The sequence below is a fragment of the Haliotis cracherodii genome, unplaced genomic scaffold, assembly GCF_022045235.1.
Source record: "Haliotis cracherodii isolate W230 unplaced genomic scaffold, xgHalCrac1.p SCAF_10, whole genome shotgun sequence".
Lineage (NCBI taxonomy): Eukaryota > Metazoa > Mollusca > Gastropoda > Lepetellida > Haliotidae > Haliotis > Haliotis cracherodii.
Genome location: NW_027266265.1, coordinates 15,893,368 through 15,913,075, shown reverse-complemented (window position 1 = coordinate 15,913,075; position 19,708 = coordinate 15,893,368). Strand labels below are relative to the sequence as shown.

General features: G+C 38.3%; 2 protein-coding genes across 2 annotated transcripts in view; one reads left to right on the top strand and one right to left on the bottom strand.

The window, feature by feature from the left end:
• Positions 1-19,708, top strand: part of LOC139454112 (protein disulfide-isomerase TMX3-like) — a 140,287-nt gene that overhangs the window by 54,461 nt on the left and 66,118 nt on the right. The window lies entirely within an intron of this gene.
• LOC139454114 (techylectin-5B-like) overlaps positions 1-19,708 on the bottom strand; it is a 44,412-nt gene that overhangs the window by 6,434 nt on the left and 18,270 nt on the right. The window lies entirely within an intron of this gene.

Genomic DNA, 19,708 nt, shown 5'->3' with positions numbered 1-19,708 from the left:
GTTGACATTTCAAAGGATACTTTGTGTATGTACTGTCTGACATGTTTCTCATAAACCCTCAACCCCCAACTCCCACATTTCTGTCATGTGCTGGGTATATATAAATACCAGGATAGCGAGGAAATGCATAATCTCAGATGTACCTAAGCAAGTATCACACCCTAATCACAAAACAGGGGAAATAGACATCTTCTCATTGTAATCTATGTCGACAGCTAGACAGGTAGTTTGAATTTTTTGAATTTTTCTTCAGCCTATTTACACAGGTGAGGTTGTGGCTGTTACCATTTGGTGGGTTCAAAGAACACAATGTTTTGTTATTTCCTTGTGATGGGACGTATGTGCTTGGTTTGTAAACACACAGGTCTAATTGTTAAGCTCATTGTTTCGTTTATGTTTCTATTGTTTTCATTGGAATTAAATGTTGATGGATGGTGTAAAATATTTATGTGAGTAGTACTTGTTTGAAAATTTTAAGACAGTTGAAAAATCAACTTGTCAAGATATGAGAACAAAAAATTGCTATGCAACCTGTTTTTTAAAATTCAGAATATGTAACAAGCAAATGATTTGGACCCTTTTGCATACTGAACCAAAAAAATATCTTGAATATATTTGTTCATATTTTTATGAAATTGTGTGCTCAGTCTTCACTACAAAAAAATATCTAAAAAATATTCATGATCCCTAACTTTTAATGTTCAGTATATTAAGTATTTACTTTTTGGTTAAGTATATCTGCGACCTCGTAAGTGTTGATAACACTCTGTCTTTGGCAAACAAGATCATGTCTTCTTTAAGACATGGTTTCCTCTGAAAGAGTTATGTAAACAGCTCGGCGCTTGAGCTAGGTACAAATACATCACCATCCCTGGGATAGCAGGTCACTGGTGGTTTTTCAACTTGACAACAATTCCTGCCATTCTTCTTGGTATTGTTGAACATTGTTCATATTGTTAGCGCTGTTGTCATAGCAACTTGCCTTATTCTGGCATTTGTTATAACAGCTACCAGCAATAATTATCACTTTGGCAAAATATACATGCTCTGCAATTGGATACAGCATTTAACTGGTTCAAAATCCGATGTCTCTTCATTTGAAGCATTTTATTTTGAAAGAAAACTAACATTGAGGAGAAATTCTTGCAACCGAGGTGATGGGAGTAGCTCAGAATGAATAAAATGGAGACTGAAGTTTCAGTGTGTTTTTGCTTCCAAGTGTATCGTTTGAAAACGTCTTTACATTATGCTTCTCACTCACTCACTCACTCACTCACTCACTCACGTCATACAGAGAATGAACCTGGACAAGTTGCTAGCCTAGAAAGTTTTTATTCAAGTCAGTCAAACCTCACTTTATCTAATGTCCATCAATGCAGCTGTTAATCGTTACCATGATTACATACCATCACCATCTCAGTCTCACATGGGCACTAATAACTAGGTCTCGACCTACATGTGATTGAAGGAGCACACACTGTGTAACATACAGCCTGCTGCACTGACATACAGCCCTGAAATAAAGTTGAGTACAGGCTGCTAGAGCTGTGAAAGGGGTGAGTATAGGCTGCTAGAGCTGAAAAGGGTGTGTGTATAGGCTGCTAGAGCTGAGAAGGGGGTGAGTATAGGCTGCTAGAGCTGTGAAAGGGGTGAGTATAGGCTGCTAGAGCTGAAAAGGGGTGAGTATAGGCTGCTGGAGCTGAGAAGGGGATGAGTACAGGCTGCTAGAGCTGGGAAGGGGATGAGTATAGGCTGCTAGAGCTGGGAAGGGGATGAGTATAGGCTGCTAGAGCTGAGAAGGGGATGAGCACAGGCTGCTAGAGCTGGGAAGGGGATGAGTATAGGTTGCTAGAGCTGTGAAGGGGATGAGTATAGGTTGCTAGAGCTGTGAAGGGGATGAGTATAGGCTGCTAGAGCTGAGAAGGGGATGAGTATAGGCTGCTAGAGCTGAGAAGGGGATGAGCACAGGCTGCTAGAGCTGGGAAGGGGATGAGTATAGGTTGCTAGAGCTGTGAAGGGGATGAGTATAGGTTGCTAGAGCTGTGAAGGGGATGAGTATAGGCTGCTAGAGCTGAGAAGGGGATGAGTATAGGCTGCTAGAGCTGAGAAGGGGATGAGCACAGGCTGCTAGAGCTGTGAAGGTGATGAGTATAGGTTGCTAGAGCTGTGAAGGGGATGAGTATAGGCTGCTAGAGCTGTGAAGGGGATGAGTATAGGTTGCTAGAGCTGAGAAGGGGATGAGTATAGGCTGCTAGAGCTGTGAAGGGGATGAGTATAGGCTGCTAGAGCTGAGAAAAGGATGAGTATAGGCTGCTAGAGCTGAGAAGGGGATAAGTGTAGACTGCTAGAGCTGAGAATGGAATGAGAATGCAATGAGGGTAATGTTTTATGAAATATATGCTCTGGGGTATCTAACGGAGACTGCCCCTATTTAAGTGGCTCATTGGATACCACTGCCACAATAATTCAGTGATTTCACGCTTCCCAAAATACATTTTATTCCTTTTTAAACAACTCTTTTCTCTTAAATCTTTTTCTTTTCATATCGTATTGTGAAAAAGATTTTCCAAATTGACAAGGCACACACTTAACCAGCTATTCATTTGAAGCGCTGTCAGTGCGAGATCATGTAGTTGTAGCTACACAAAAAGCCCCATCGACACGATCTTTCAGTGTGTCTACGTGTAATCTCGTACACCCAAGGCTTCATTTGAGTAGATTTGCATGAATGTCTGCAAGGCTGTTCCCTTCTTTCTCCATGTGTTTCTGTCTGGGGGATCAAATATCCATAAAACATCAGTGCAAGGTTAAGAGCCTAACATAGACAAACAGGTGGCCTTCGAAAAAACCTTATATCGTGGAACCAGTAAATATGGCCAACGCTGAAGACTACAGTTTGTAGTAAGAGTTCTGCACTGTTTTCCCTGGGTTTATGTAGACGAGAGTCTGTAGTGTTGGTGGTTCCAGTTCAATATTTTAAAAAAAGTCTGCCATAAACATTCATTCGACTGAAGAGTTTTATATCGTGTGTCTTTTGTATTTTGTGTGTGGTGGAGTTATCATATTCAATTTTCACTGTTATTATACCTTTTGCACCCAATGGAATGTGTTTTGTCGGATGATCTGGACTGGTTACTCTGTGGCATGGACATTTAATATCATTTGTCGTGTTTTGTATGGGACAATGTTAATCATGGCCATGACAGATTCACTTCAGTCATGACTTCTTAAACTTCTTTTGAGTAACAAAGTAGAGAGACTTTATGGATATCAACTCCTTATTATACTGTAATAGTGATGTTTCAGTATAGATCCTTATACTGTTGTCAAGCAACAATTGCATTGTCGCTATCCATAAACTTTGGTCCACTTTGTCATCAATCGACTTGTAAAAAATGCCTGTCAAACGGTTCTTGTGGATTGTGACTGATCTTTGAATTGCCGCTATATCAGTGGCATGTCATACTGTACACACTGTACAGTCTGTACATAATTTCAGTAAGTGCTCTGTGTTTTTATTCAGTTTTTTTGGCGACTGGTAGTCATTATATCTTGGACATGATGCAATATATTTATGACCATATGGGAAATCTTGCCTAGCCATATGACTTATACACCAGATTCAAGGTTAGAATTCAATATGCAGTGTTTCAGTGAAAATGTTTAGGAATTCAAGAAAATGTTGAGAATAAAGTCACAGTTGTTGTGGCAGTATCTGAACCCACAGCGCATGGCTGCCATTATGAGATGCTTTAGTTAAGTGTTCAGTATGAATTTGATTTTGAATACATTCTAAATCTAGAACACCACATACCAAAAAAAACTAGAAAACACATGATGGCTGCATTATTGAAGTTACGGAAACTGGTGCGTGGAATGTTGAGTGAGTGAGTGAATTGGGTTTAATGCTGCTTTGGATGGCATTATGGGGGCACCGGTGGCCCAGTCGTCTAAGGCGCAGCAATTCGCTGTGCAGAGTTGCGTCCCTTGGGCACGCCAGAAACGTGTGATTGTGGTTTCGAATCCCAGTTCACCCCATTTATGTTTCTAGGTTTGTCAGCACCATACCCGTGCTCGTGGGTTTCACCGAAGTGGCAAACGTCTGAGACCTGCATCACTTTGGGCTTTCCTCCCACATTAAGCTGACAGGCTGCGATATTACTGGAGTACTGTTAAAAGCAGCGTTAAACCCAACTCACTCACTCACTCAATTGAATGGTATTACAGCATGGCATGTCAGTGATGTGGGAAGAAATAGAGACAATATGTTTCTGGCCACTGCTTTACAACATGCAGTTTTGTCTATGAAAGAAGCGGACATCTTTTCTTTCCAACGTCCAACAAGACCAGCAAACATTTCTTGCTGTAGAACCTGAGGCAAAATATTGGTGGTGGGGTGGGGGATGACCCCTTCCACTTCCCCTCTAAAGTATCCAAAAGTCTCTAAGTGCCAGATTTGCAAATAAACAATAAAATCCTTATCACTTAGGTGTTACAGTCACTGCACTGGTTTGGATCTGTCTGTCAAGAGGTGAGCCTTGCCTCCTTCATACAGTCATCATACAGCATAAGGTAAAACATTCCGGCGCTGTGATAACAGTGTCAGCAGCATATACCCAGACAGATCTGTACCACTCATCCTCATCCCTCCATGATGGATGGTAGGTTGCCTATACTTTACCCAAAATATCCATGTCCGCAAATACAGATTTAGATACATCTGGATTAAGCATTTGGAATATCTATTTTATACACGTTTGCTACTGTTTTGTAAACATGGTATATAATAATATTCTTTAGGCTGATTTACAGATTTTGGATGGGGTCTTTCTTTATGGATTTTTAGAATTTTGTTTTTGTCAGTTATGGCGTATTAAAGGGTTAATATTTACTTTTGAAACATACATACATTAATATTCTTAAGGTTGTTTTACTGATTTTTGATAAAGACTTGCTTTTCAAAATCTTTTGAATGTTTGGTCATTTATACTGTATTAAAAGGCAAGTGGGGTAGCCTAGTTGTTAATGCATTCACTCTTCACACCGAAGACCTGGGTTCGATTCCCCACATTTGTACAATGTATGAAGGTTGTTTCTGGAGTTCCCTGTCATGACTTTGCAAGAATATTACTAAAAGCGATATAAAACCATACTCACTCACTCATTCACTATGCTGTATCACAACTTAGAACTACTTTTGGTGACAGTTTATGATATTTTTTAAGTGGTTTTCTGTCCTTCTTTTATGTGCTGCTGTCCACGCACTGTAAATCACAGAACTATTGTTTGGATGAACAGGTTGATGGAAGCAGGACTACAGATTGTATATCATGTCACTTGAAGAATGTTCCTCATTCTTTGTCATAATAGAAGGGTCTTCTATCAACTGACCAATCAGCTGACCAGTCAGGTGGTACATCATAAACTGGACATATGGTGATGTGACTGATAGGCCTTTGTAACCTAAGTGGTTTGTGTTGATGTGATACAATCTGCGTACTTGCCCTCTAGTGATACAACTCCACGAGACTGTCCTGTCATTTACATTCTGTACAGTAGGTCTTGGTGGTACTTTTCATGTAGCTGCCTGGTACATTTGTCCCGAAGCACGTTCCATTCAAATTTTGCAAGTATTATTGATAGGAGCTTGTCAAAATGTAAAATGGGTATGTTTATCTGAATCTGATGGAAGCATTAGACATTCTTGTGGTCTTTCAAACCATTAGAAGTTTGGTGGTTAACCAACAGATATTTGCCCAGCAAGCTGTCTTATTGTGTGTCTCTGTCTCTGTCTTAGGACTATGTTATTTTGCTTACATCTCCCTCATTGGCTGAATATTGTACAAATTTATTTAAAATATTATTTGAAAAATTAGAACTCAGTTTAATTTTGAACTCACCAAACTACAGATTTGATAGGATTTATATTGTCTTGATGCCATGGCCAACTCTAAGCTTTATTCAAAAACCCTGGTAAAATGCCAGGCTACTTTCTGCACATCTTAGCAATGCTCATAATATTTGAAAACTTACACATGTTGTTGGTTGCATTGCCAACTCAATCTTATATGCTGGTCCATACTCAACGAAGTCTAATGACTTTTGTTTTGGTTTGGCCACTGCACAACGAAAGTATGCTCATAATATTTGAAAACTTAAGTCTACTAAATGTGATGGAACTTTAAGGATAAATTCCACCAAGTAGACTCAATTTTTACAAAGAACACCAACAAGCATTGCTCAGGAGCCCATTTATGGTGTTGCTTAACTTACTGCAGTCTCAGGATTGTAATGCATGAAGCTCCAAACACTTCCAATCAGAGGGAAGAATTCTTCGAAGTAGTGATTGTGCGGGACAGACCATTTCATAATCTTGGGGGGGGTCGAAATATTTTTGACAAAACTATTTTATTGCAGAATACACTGGAAAATTATTTTACCAAAGGTTTATAAAAGAGAAGAATTTTCAGGACAGACTGGGATGGTCTGAAAATAATGAATCATGAAGAGAATAATAATTATCTGGCGCTTCCTTTCTGAAAAAAACATTGTATATTGGTAAAGCAATGACCAAGGCTCTAAGGCCCCCCTACCCTCCCCGAATATTAATTGGTCAGTCCCAAAGGTAATTGTGAAAAAAGAAAGTGCTTGTTGAGCACCTCTGAAGGAGTACATAATGCCCTGAGTTCTTCCGGAAGCTTGCAAGAAACCTTCTCATGTTAAGTTCATCACAGACAGCCGGGTAATGAATGCATTCCTACTGTAATGGATTAGGATCAGGTTTTCTCCCTCATTTCATTCCAGTGCTCTATGCATAAAAAGTTGACAAACCACACAATGAGCACAAATGGGTGTATGGTGAACTCTTGTGTCAAGGTACCTGTTGCATGGAAAGTTCATTAACCACACAATGAGGTCAGATGGGTGTATGGTGAACCCTTGTGTCAAGGTACCTGTTGCATGGAAAGTTCATTAACCACACAATGAGGTCAGATGGGTGTATGGTGAACTCTTGTGTCAAGGTACCTGTTGCATGGAAAGTTCATTAACCACACAATGAGGTCAGATGGGTGTATGGTGAACCCTTGTGTCAAGGTACCTGTTGCATGGAAAGTTCATTAACCACACAATGAGCACAGATGGGTGTATGGTGAACCCTTGTGTCAAGGTACCTGTTGCATGGAAAGTTCATTAACCACACAATGAGGTCAGATGGGTGTATGGTGAACCCTTGTGTCAAGGTACCTGTTGCATGGAAAGTTCATTAACCACACAATGAGGTCAGATGGGTGTATGGTGAACTCTTGTGTCAAGGTACCTGTTGCATGGAAAGTTCATTAACCACACAATGAGGTCAGATGGGTGTATGGTGAACTCTTGTGTCAAGGTACCTGTTGCATGGAAAGTTCATTAACCACACAATGAGGTCAGATGGGTGTATGGTGAACCCTTGTGTCAAGGTACCTGTTGCATGGAAAGTTCATTAACCACACAATGAGGTCAGATGGGTGTATGGTGAACCCTTGTGTCAAGGTACCTGTTGCATGGAAAGTTCATTAACCACACAATGAGGTCAGATGGGTGTATGGTGAACTCTTGTGTCAAGGTACCTGTTGCATGGAAAGTTCATTAACCACACAATGAGGTCAGATGGGTGTATGGTGAACCCTTGTGTCAAGGTACCTGTTGCATGGAAAGTTCATTAACCACACAATGAGGTCAGATCTGTGTATGGTGAACCCTTGTGTCAAGGTACCTGTTGCATGGAAAGTTCATTAACCACACAATGAGGTCAGATGGGTGTATGATAAATGCTTGTGTCAAGGTACCTGTTGCATGGAAAGTTCATTAACCACACAATGAGGTCAGATGGGTGTATGATAAATGCTTGTGTCAAGGTACCTGTTGCATGGAAAGTTCATTAACCACACAATGAGGTCAGATGGGTGTATGATAAATGCTTGTGTCAAGGTACCTGTTGCATGGAAAGTTCATTAACCACACAATGAGCACAGATGGGTGTATGGTGAACCCTTGTGTCAAGGTACCTGTTGCATGGAAAGTTCATTAACCACACAATGAGGTCAGATGGGTGTATGATAAATGCTTGTGTCAAGGTACCAAGGCACTGCAGGAGTGTGGTGCTGACAAACTTCAGAGTAAACATGATCAGAGTAAATCTTGGATTCAAACCCATGATCATAGGTTTCTGCACTCCTAGGGGATGCAGTTCTGCACTATGAATTGTGGTGCTTTTGACATTTTCACCAGTCAGTAGACCAGTGTGCATTTGATTTGCATAAGAATCGACTGAATATTATACCAAAGGACAGAACTTTTTAATGCAGTGATATCTTTTTGTGATCTCAAAGGGTCCTAGTGAAAACAGCCATCTCTCAGTTAGAGCAAATGGCCACTACACAAGAGAAAACAGTCAACAGGGTTAGTGAAAACGGCTATCACAAATGGAGAAGGCGGCCTCTGTTTTTATGATGTTTTCATATTGGAGTACTTTTAGTACTTAGTCGTTTATCAAAGCTCAACAGAAACCATTTTCACTGTCTGTTTTTAGAAGATGTGTAACAAGTTTCATCTGATTGTAATCTTCTAACTGGCCTCCACAATCAAGACATGGAAATGCAATCACAACATTATAAAGCAATGGATTAGTTTATCAAAGTACTCCACTATCTAAACATTATACATATAAAAAGAGGCTGTTTTCTCAAGTCCCTGTCTCAAGTACTTTTGCACACTGACTTGTTTGGCGCTCATTATCAGAGGTGACTACCCTTTTGGTTGGTTGTATTTTCTGTTGGCAGAGTTTGGATGCTATATTAATACATTTTGGTTTATACAGTCTTTTGGGTGTATGTAACAAACTTTAAGTGTTGATGGTCAGTCACCAAAACAAACAAAATGTTTTGTTCATATATGACACAATGTAGATGTTGATGAGGGTCGTTATTGGGAGAAGGAGGATGATAATGATGATATAAGGATGACAATGATGGCGGTAATGATGATGGTGTCTACAAGCTATTTTTGCCTCTTCGTTATTTTGAAAAGAGTAAAAAGCGTGATGTTAGGCTCATTATAGTCGTAGCACCAAACATTGGGTACCTGAGTAAACGCAGTGGAGAGATTGTCTTCCATGACTGTGTAGATAAATAAATAACATGCTCTTCAAATATTCAGTACCCCAAACGTGTAAAGACAAATGTTTGCCATGAATGACAACAAGGTTGTAAATCTTACAAATGCACATACATTTTACTCTCTTGCTTGTTTAGAAAAGGGAAAAAACCTGGCCACTGTACAGACGTGTTTTGTGATGTTCTGTCAAAGACAACACAGACTGTCAGGTTTCTGCCTACTGTGTGTAAGTAAAAACCATCATCCACCACGATGTGTTTGTGCTAGTTCAGACAACTCATACTTAATGGAATAAGTTTGTAGGTTTTTCCCGGCCTTGTTTTGTGAAGAGAAACATTTGTTGTCTTGGCTCTGAAATTTCATTTAAATGTAAGAAATAAGGGGTATGTGTACCAGTTTGTTTATTTTATTTTTTTAAAAGTATTCTGGCTTGAAGTGGTCATATTTTACATGTCAGATGAGTTTTGTTCTGGTAACAGCATTTAGGAATGTCAATCTTGGCTTGATCTGTATCTTTCAAAATGGGACTTGGTTCCAGATAATTATCCAGTTTAAGCTTGCCTCTCTGTTTGTTCTAAAACCTCAACATTCAGCATTCAGCTCAGCAAACACAAATTGGCTCAAGGTGAAGATTGCTTCCCTTGTGATTTTGTCCCAATTAGAAATGTTAGTTTTTCAGATAAAAAATGCTAATTGTCCTTTTGAGATTTTGTTTTAAAAATTGGTTGAAAGAAGTTTTGGAAAGAAATGTTTTTTTCTTCTCTTTTTAATAAGACTTACCATATCACCACACAATTTTTAATACTGTGAATCTGTAATACAAGTTATACTTGTTACTGTGGAACAAGTAATGACTTTGGTGTGGCCTTACTCTTGGACACTTACTGGAACAATGCGTTGTCACTGGATGACATGATTTTTGAAGGTAATATTTATTTGAGACTTACAGCCCTCATTGACCTTTGATCAGTAAACTCCCAGCACCTTTAAACATTCAGAGGTCAAGAGTTAAATCCCTTGACAATGAAGTCCCATTCACCAAAATGTCAGAAATAATTCTCTCAAATTTAATTAGACAAACAGGGCACCTTAAAAGTGTCTTGTACAAATACCATCACAGAACCTTCACTTAATCTCTTCAAATTTTTGACATTTTAGAGTGAAGGTTCATTATTTAATTTCAAGTAGTCTTGATTTTCTGTGTTTTATTTCAGAAAAAAATATTTTGAAAAGTTGAACTTAAAACGGCCAGGATTTCCTATATCATTATTGTGGGACATGAAACTGATGGGTGGTGGGTGGAATGTGACCCACTTATGATCCTTGGTCTGTCAGCAGTTGACAGCGGTCCTGGGTTACCGGTCAACAATACGAGTCTATGCCTATGTCACTTTGGGCACCCTCCACTATGTGACATGACTGTTAAAGTATTATGAAAAAAATCTTTTTTTCAAGACACCTGGTGTCATCACTGATTTTCAACGATCCATTCACATGATTTTCATCACTATTTTGCCCTCTTGCCTGAGTGAATCTGTTTCAGGAAAAATCAAGACTGATTTTTCTCTGGTGTTGACGTTTTTATTTTATTTTAAAGTATGATATGGTAGAATGTGATTAAGTATGACAGCTTGGTATTAGGTTAGTATTGAAAATAAAATATCTCTGCCAAATGCAGTGTCCTTTGTATGATTCTGACTATATCATAAGCGAAAGGAAAGATAATAGAGGCTCATACATCACACAGTTATATCATGGTGTGAGTCGGCATCTGGAGTCTCTCCTGTTAACTATAAGAGGTGTAATCTATATCATACTATTGTGCAGATCAGTAAACGGGGTAAGATGGTGGACAGCCATTGTCGTGCGAAATGTATCGTTGTTCAAGGGAGCCATGACCTGAGAAAGTACAAACCCATTCTTCAAAGTAAGAAGGTGTTACAAGAGTTATCAATGGGGATGAATATCTTTTGTGTGTCATTTGCTGGTATAAGGTTTTGCAGGTACATAGAGGACAGTGTCGCCTAGACAAGAGGGTGAGATTCTAGATAGTATAAAGAAGATACTGATGATAATGAATAATTGTTGAGAATTTATGCGAGGTACAGTTCTTTTTAGAGGTCAGTAGAAACTTTTTTGTAAAATATAAAAAAAGAGAATGGAAGTAGAAGACATCTTTGCAGCACAAATGAACTGCACTTCGGGACATAGCTGAATTACTTGGCACTTTTTCTATTATGTATTTACATTCTTATGTCAAACATACCATTTGAAGCTTTAAATATACACGTAACTTTAAGTGAAACATTTGATTTGAATCTAATAAAATGTGGATGAAATTTGGCCCAACTCCAAAGGTATTATTTGAACACATGTAATATGCTGTATTAGTTTCGCGAAGACTTGGTATTCGAAGTGATTCATAGAGCACAAGCTCATGATATAGTCGGAATCATACAATCAACTCTTTTGATTTCTTATGAATATTGAAAGGGTTTTGTGACTTTTACTTATGCATTAACAAGAGTTCTAAAAGAAATTCACTGTATCCTTATCAGAAGCCAAATGTTAAAGCCTGAAGGATTAGGGGTATCCTGATGTGAAAATACTACATGTAAACACATCCATGACACACAGAATTTTAGAACTGTTAGTTTAAGACATGGGATCCGATGTTCTGGAAAAATCCTGCATGTGGAAATGTTGTCATAAAAGTAAGAAGATGAGTTGTGGAAAGTGGGATTGTTGTAAATAACTACTGTAAATAATGAAATGGCCCCTGTCTATATGCAGCTTTAGCAGCTTAAGTAACACACAATCATCTGAGTGTGAGTTGTTCTGAGTAGTTTCAGGGTAGCAGACACTCATGTGAAGAAGTTAAAAGAAAGTAATAGTTCTTTGAGTCTAAATGTGATATATTCTTCTACATTTATGTTTTTTATGCCAATTTTCACCCCACTGAATTAATGTTTTGCATGTTTTTCATAGAATAAAACCACCATGAGTGGTTTGCACTTGGCAACTTAGAGCAGTTTCTTGTTAGCTTTATGTTCACCAGATGATTTGGCCTGGAGTTTCCATCATTATGTCCAGATCGTTCAGAGTGAGAGCAGTTCAAGTATGTATATACATTAGAAACCTGGAGAAAAGGCTGACAGGGAACTTTCTTAGATTACTTTGGAAAGAGCCCTATGTTGGCTCGTTGAAGTTTGGGCTGTGATTTTAACCACGTTTTGAAAACTGAAGGAGTGTGATTAATGAGTTCAAGAAAGAGTTCTAAATGGTTGAGTGTATCTAAGTTAGGTTTGCACTGTTAACTTGTCAGCTCAAGACATCTTTTTGTGTGAGTTGCCTGATCTTATCTGTAATAATGCTCCTTTTCATGCCTCATGTTATTTTCAATTTTTTATTGTTTGTCTGTTTAACACCAAACTATGCAGTCTTCCAGCTATATGATGATGGTCTGGACCAAGCAGTCCAGTGATTGACACCAGCATCGTTTCACACAATTTGGATATGATGACCAGCAATCAGCCAAGTCACAAAGTCTGACCACCTGATATATTTAGTTGCCTCCATTTAGACATTGGTGGCATCCACAGGAATGTCTTGTTTTAAAGTCTGAGGTTTCTGACACATCGTTCCTCAGAATATACAGCTGGAATATTGCTTTGTGCTGCATTAAATGACCAATAAACATACGTTAAGTTTAGACTTCATTACTTAAAGGTCTGTTCAGTCTATTTTGAGTGTGTAATGGTTGTGTGGTTTGTTTAGGCCCATGTGACCATTACTGACCAAGTTTTATGCTTACTTCTCAGTGAAAAAATCCAGTTTTAAAGAGACATCTAAACAAATTCCAAAGCTTTCTTACAACCATATGATTGATTCTCCTTTTGGCAGAGATTTCGTAAGAATATGGAAAGGGTTTTGTTGCTTTTATTCATCATTTTGAAAATATTGAAGCATCAGTTACCAGGTTGTAGACCTTATTGAAGTATTTGCTACCAGGATATAGTCCTTATTGAAGCATCAGCTACCAGGATAAAGCCCTTATTGAAGCATCAGCTACCAGATATGGCCCTCATTGAAGTATCAGTTACCAGGATATAGCCCTTATTGAAACATCTGCTTCCAGGATAAAGCCCTTATTGAAGCATTAGCTACCAAGATATAGCCCTTTTTGAAGTATCAGTTACCAGGATATAGCCCCCATTGAAGCATCAGTTACCTGGATATAGCCTTTATTGAAGTATCTGCTACCAGGATATAGCCCTTATTGAAGCATCAGCCACCAGAATATTGCCTTCAGATTTCGTTTGGAGACCACATGCTGCTTCTCAGCTCAAGCCCTGTTTTTATGTCCAAAGGAAACAAGTTTTCCGGGACTCATTATCTGTCAGTCAAACAAATGAAACAGATTTGAAGTGAGTGCTCAGTTGTCAGAAGCTTTCATTACGACCGCCTACAGTCAAGAACCTCATGGAAATCATGGAAATCTCCTCATGTAACTGTTTCCCCAGTGTGAATATGACATGTTCCAGGGAACTGCTTCTACAGTAAACTGGTTACATGTTCCTGAGAACTACTTCAACAGGTACAATAGGCCTTTAGCAACCCTTAAGAGATGACGAGGCTTGTCATAAGAGGCGACTAACATAATTGGGCAGTCAGACTTGGTGACTTAGTTCATGCATGACATCGATCCCAATTGCGTGGATCGATGCTCATGATGTCAATCACTTGATTGTCTGGTCCAGACTTGATTATTTACAGACCGCCGTCATAAAGCTGGAAAATTGCTGAGTGCAGCGTTAAGCAACAAACAAACAAACAACTTCAACAGTATGACTAGTAACATGTTCCTGAGAACTACTTTCACAATATGACTAGTAACATGTTCCTGAGAACTACTTCCACAATATGACTAGTAACATGTTCCTGAGAACAACTTCCACCGTATGACTAGTAACATGTTCCTGAGAACTACTTCCCTAATATGACTAGTAACATGTTTCAGAGAACTACTTCTACAGTTTACTGGTTACATGTTCCTGAGAAAAACTTCCACAATATGACTAGTAACATGTTCCTGAGAACTACTTCCACAATATGACTAGTAACATGTTCCTGAGAACTACTTCCACAATATGACTAGTAACATGTTCCTGAGAACAACTTCCACAATATGACTAGTAACATGTTTCAGAGAACAACTTCCACAATATGACTAGTAACATGTTCCTGAGAACTACTTCCCTAATATGACTAGTAACATGTTTCAGAGAACTACTTCTACAGTTTACTGGTTACATGTTCCTGAGAAAAACTTCCACAATATGACTAGTAACATGTTCCTGAGAACTACTTCCACAATATGACTAGTAACATGTTCCTGAGAACTACTTCCACAATATGACTAGTAACATGTTTCAGAGAACAACTTCCACAATATGACTAGTAACATGTTCCTGAGAACTACTTCCCTAATATGACTAGTAACATGTTCCTGAGAACTACTTCCACAATATGACTAGTAACATGTTCATGAGAACTACTTCCACAATATGACTAGTAACATGTTCCTGAGAACTACTTCCACAATATGACTAGTAACATGTTCCTGAGAACTACTTCCCTAATATGACTAGTAACATGTTTCAGAGAACTACTTCCACAATATGACTAGTAACATGTTCCTGAGAACTACTTCCCTAATATGACTAGTAACATGTTCCTGAGAACTACTTCCACAATATGACTAGTAACATGTTCCTGAGAACTACTTCCACAATATGACTAGTAACATGTTCCTGAGAACTACTTCCCTAATATGACTAGTAACATGTTTCAGAGAACTACTTCCACAATATGACTAGTAACATGTTCCTGAGAACTACTTCCCTAATATGACTAGTAACATGTTTCAGAGAACAACTTCCACAATATGACTAGTAACATGTTCCTGAGAACTACTTCCCTAATATGACTAGTAACATGTTTCAGAGAACTACTTCCCTAATATGACTAGTAACATGTTTCAGAGAACTACTTCCCTAATATGACTAGTAACATGTTTCAGAGAACTACTTCTACAGTTTACTGGTTACATGTTCCCGGGAACTGTTCATAATGTAAAGTCTCCTAAACATGAGGGGCGGTCGGGTAGCCTAGTTGTTAAAGCGTTCGCTTTTCATGCCAAAGACATGGGTACAATGTGTGGAGCCCATTTCTGGTGTCCCCCGCCCTGATATTGCTGGAATATTGCTAAAAGCGGCACAAAACCATACTCACTCACTCACTCACTCCTAAACATGATCTTAGTGTTACAAAGCTCTTAATTTTTCTCTTTTCTGTTATGTTTTTGGCCCAAACTTGACTGCTCCATTGTTGGAAACATTTCAGATTAATTTCTCTTTTCCACGCTATGTGCTGAAGGGATAATTTTAAGCAAGTCTCCAAACCACAAGGTAAATAACCTTTTTTGTCTCACTGACTGACCCAAAGCTAGATCAAACATATCTTTTTTCATGAATAGCAGAGATAATTTAAAAATTATTGGTAAGTGTTGTGAAACTACATAGTGTATAGCAGCTGGTTTAGATGGCACAAGGAGAGGTTAACCCTGTGGTTCCAGGTTCCCATGAAAGTTCCAAGCTCATCAGCCGTTGCAGTTGTTGAAAAAAATGAGTTGAAAAAATAGAATATTCAGGCATTCCAATATGACCTTGACAAGTGTGTCATGAAACATAACATTATGTAACAGTTTGGTGTTGATTACTGCTCGCATGTTGGTTCTGGAGTCTGACAGACGTTGTGGTTAAGCGTCCCCTGCAGTATGGATATTGTGACAAAATCAACAAAGCAAAACCACGATTTTGCCATGACTGGGTGTACGTAGAAGATGTTTTGTAGCTTCTCATCGGATGTGTTTTTTCCCTTGTTTTTAATGAAAACTTTGTGGTTTTCTCCAGTGTCGAAAGGTACATGTTGCTTTGCTAACATAGCATACATTTCTTCATTTTATAGCCATGTCAGAGAAATGTGCTTGTTAAGCACTGGCCGAGGAGGATACGTTGTCACACATTCAGCCTCTTTCCAGATGACGTCTTAGTGTTGATTGGCTCTTCCAATGAGCATGTGATACTGGGAACACAAACCCTGTGGGGACCTGGGTTTGAAAAGGTCCCAGGGTGCCGTTGTACAAAAAAGATTTTAACCCTGAGGTGATCGTGACTCCCATACCTTAACATTGACTTACAACAGTCGTGGCGCTAAGGTTGTTTTGTACAACGGCACCCAGATCTATTGCTTGTTGGGGGCGCAGGTGGCCCCATCTGTGTGGAAAATTGCATTCCAGAAATCTATTTTCATGGGTTTGCCCTGATTGTGTTTTTTGGTTTGTCAGCACCATACTTCCCTTGTGGGCTTTGTCAAAGTGGTAAACGTCTAAGACCTGTATCATTTCAGGATTTCCTCACACATGAAACTGACCAACTGTGATATGACAGAAATACTGTTCAAAGCGGTGTTTAACCAAATGTACTCATGATTGCTTGATGTAAGAGGCAACTAGCATGTATCAGGTGGTCGGGCTGACTGTTTGATAGCATGACCTGATGGCATGGATCTGTGCTCATGCTATCAACCACTGGTTTCACTGGTCCAGATTTACTTTAGATTAGACAGCCATAATATAGCTGTAATATTGCTGACACAGAGTTTAAACAACTTTCCTCACTCACCATTTTGCAGGGTGGTAAATACGTCATTGAGGCTGATTGTCAGCATCAACTAAATAGGATTGGTAAGGTTAAAAACAATTTAACAAAATAATTACTGCCCTGACCATAGGGCCATAATATAGTGATTATTAGATATTCATCCTTGCCAGCCTTACCACAAAATGTCTCACATCCTTTTATTGTCCCAAATACCAACAGAGGGAGAAAACTGCAACATGTTCCCTTCTGTCTTCACTTGACGACATACACCCCATGCATAGTCTTCCCAAACATTAATGCTGCATGTGAGTCACATTCATTGACATTTAATGTTCAGAGACGCCTAGAACAGATTGTTTAAACAAATATCAAAAATAAAATGCCCCCTGCTCACATTTTTTAAATATTGGATGATACTTCAATAATAAATTTATTGTGGCCTAATTTGCAATCAAACTTATGACTTGTTTGGTTTTTTCAACTCCTTTACCAGTGGTGTTGCTTATTAATTGTTTAATATTGCTTAATTACTGTTCCAGTGATGATTTTTTGAAGAGTCAGTCAAAACTTCCGAATTAGATTATACAAACTTAAAATAAATCCATATAAACAGGTGTTGACCTGGAATGTGTAGCATGTGATTAACTCACTTTTGCCGCCGGCTTCAAATTTACGCACAGTTTGCAAAGTGAAACAAGTGCAATTCAGTGTTGATGTGTCATGATGATATAGGTTTTATAGGAGAGTGAGCGTCTTCATCTTCGTTGATGGGATAATTTGTCGGGATGATATTCAAAGTGTATATTACATTTTTAGTTTTGTTGGGTTCACTTTAAGTTCTTTAAGGGCCCTACTTTTGGAGGTTATTAATTCAAGTGTAAACTTTAGAAAACTTGAAACTTGAAACAAGTTTAGAAACTTGAAAACTTGAAACATGTGATCTGCTGTCATTTTTTCTGGGAATATTTCCAATATTCAGACACATTTCCATGTTTTTTCTGTATAATGGATTTTAGAGTGTTCACTTTGAAACAACTTGATGTTACATTTCATATTTTTCCTGTTCAGAAAGTAAGTACCTCTCTGAAGAGTTCCCACATTAATCAGGGCCTTGTTCCGAAAAGCTGTTGTAGCGCTAAATCGGTCATAACTCCCATACTTTATCATAGACTTTTGACAGTTGTCGCTTTGTGTAACAAGTGCTTTATGTTGAATAAGATGTCGTGATTTCACCTTGATGATCGTAAATTGGACAATGTCATTTTGAGAGGGAAGTGTCTAGCTTCTAGTTCCAAATAGATGTAGCTTGGCAACATAGATAAACGCAATGGCGGAATTATTGCACCCAAAATTGGGATAACTGGTATTGGGAAAAAAGGTACAGGTAATGGACGTGAAAATTGTGAGATTATCCAGGAAATTCCAAACTTAACCCCCCTGTACATACAATGGACTTGTCTGACATTGATGAGATTGGATCGTTTTCAGGGAGTCATTTTTTAAATACGGGGAAATATTTGTAAAGCTTGTACATTTTATTAACATCCTTAAATAGGCTGTGCATAACTTTGATATCTCATATAAGAAATAAACTACTCGTTGCTGTTGTTAATCGTACAATAAAACACTGCAGGCAGAATGGTTTATTCTTCCTGCAGTGTTTTATTGTACGATAAACAACGACCACAAGTCATTTATTTCCTAAGTAATGAAAGTAAGAGAGTTAGAAGCTAAATTAAATGTAATAAATCAAGGATGGAATCCGATGTAACAGACATAGAGATATCTCGAATAAAAAATGTTAGTAAGACGGTTTTACTTATCACTGATAAAATGGTTCCATCTGTGTAATATAAATGTTTGTGTAGAACAGGTGAATATTATTGAAACAAACAGTCATCAGTTTTGATATTGTGTGATTTCCTTTTTAACAGTGCCTATAAGGACTATAAAATGTCTGAAGTTGTTGGCACCTGAATACAACAATAATGTAGAAACTTTAATAAATATATAAAAACCTGCACTTTGAAACACAGGAAATCTGGAAATAAGTGCTGGAAATAGTAGAAAGACAATAAACAGACACTTAGGTGTGTCAGTACAGAAATATTCAACTGTGTCATACTAAACTAAGCAGCTGATTACAAACTGGGATACCTGGAGACCATGTAGAAACTCTACAGGATTCCACACATTTGTGCCTATAGTAAATGTGAAGCTAATTTGTTTAGGAATGTTTTTTTAAAAAATTGCTAATGAAGAAAGTTTGCAAAGACATTTGTACTCACTGCTGTCTGGAAACATGGACACAATCGATCCAACTGTATTTTATGCAAATATGTGATTTTCAGATATGAATTCCATATCACATGCCAGACCTTTCAGCAGATCTAGGAAGTGCTAATGCATCTTACATTCTATGTAAGTGTGCCATTTCTATACACAATAACATAAATTGTTTCATGAAATTCTGGCCCAACTATTCCACAATTTATGACTTCTGACTTTTATCATAGGTACATTGCATCCATGTAAGTGAAACAGGAAGATGTCATGACAAATATGAGATTAATTAATACACTCTTACCATGCTGCTGAGTGTTGACAACTGGCATAAATTTGTCTTTCTCTTTACTTGGTGAAAGCCATATTTTTAGGAAATATGATTTTGATAAATTTGGAGCAGATGGCTAGGTCTGGGTGTTGCCGCGGCTATTTCATTTGGAAAAGACATGTAGATTTATCATGGAACTTGTATATGAATGTAGATCTGTGTTTTGCTGTGGTAAAAAATCAGTGAAACATTATATAATCATTTGTGTGAGAGC